This window comes from Ursus maritimus, unplaced genomic scaffold (assembly GCF_017311325.1).
Source record: "Ursus maritimus isolate PB19 unplaced genomic scaffold, ASM1731132v1 scaffold_3, whole genome shotgun sequence".
Classification (NCBI taxonomy): domain Eukaryota; kingdom Metazoa; phylum Chordata; class Mammalia; order Carnivora; family Ursidae; genus Ursus; species Ursus maritimus.
The window spans coordinates 71503392-71504127 of record NW_024425563.1 but is presented as its reverse complement, the minus strand read 5'-3'; the positions used below and the strand labels follow the sequence as shown (position 1 = coordinate 71504127).

Here is a 736-nt window from a genome sequence, read left to right as displayed (position 1 = left end):
TTTTTTTTTTTTTTTTTAAACCTGTAACCCAAATCTGGACGGAACTGAAGGTGCAAGAGGTCTAAGGGGGCTGGAGGCCGGGGAGAAAGGCAGGAGGTGATCTCAGGATGTTGCCTGCGGCCGGCTGCCCAGTGGATTCTGGGCATTGTAGTCTCTCAGTCATCCAGGGCATTCCTGATTAGGGCCTCGGGAAAGCCTCGCTACGCTCCCAGAAGCCCCCGGTGCGACTCGCTGGGAACGCACTTCCTGGGACGCTGTGAGGTAGACGCTCTAAGAAGCTCTTCAATGTGGGCGACTGAAATGTCTTGGATCTAAGAAACAGGTAGGTGTGGTCAGGAATCTGATTTTGGGGTCTTTTGCGTAAGTCGTTGAGGATTTTATGTAAAATAGGTAAATCGAAGGAAATCAGGGACACTGAAAACTGTTGACCACATCTGTGGACGTGAAAATGAGGAGGTATTTGATAAGGCTTTAAAAAACTGTGTACGCAGGAGTATGGAATTGTCGAGGTGTCCTGCCGGAGCAGCCGAGGGCTTGGGCTTGGCCAGCGGGGTGTGCGGTGTGGAGCTGCAAGTTGCTATTTTTGAAGCACCGGCTGGTTGTGTAATGATGACCTGCTCGCGGTTCAAACCCACTCAGTGTTGCAGGGATGGGCTTGTTCTGAGAACGTTTACAGTCACTGTTGAGGTCCTTTTCCATTGGCTCTAACCAGGAAAGCTCCCCCCCCCCCCCCCCG

At 52.0% G+C, this 736-nt stretch overlaps 1 protein-coding gene across 1 annotated transcript in view; it reads left to right on the top strand.

Annotated features, from left to right (window-relative positions):
- The first annotated feature begins 16 nt into the window (after positions 1-16).
- CLDN12 (claudin 12) overlaps positions 17-736 on the top strand; it is a 10553-nt gene continuing 9833 nt past the window's right edge. The window contains exon 1 of the mRNA XM_008686218.2: positions 17-322. The gene's annotated coding sequence lies outside the window, so the exon portion shown is untranslated. The remainder of the gene's footprint in view (positions 323-736) is intronic.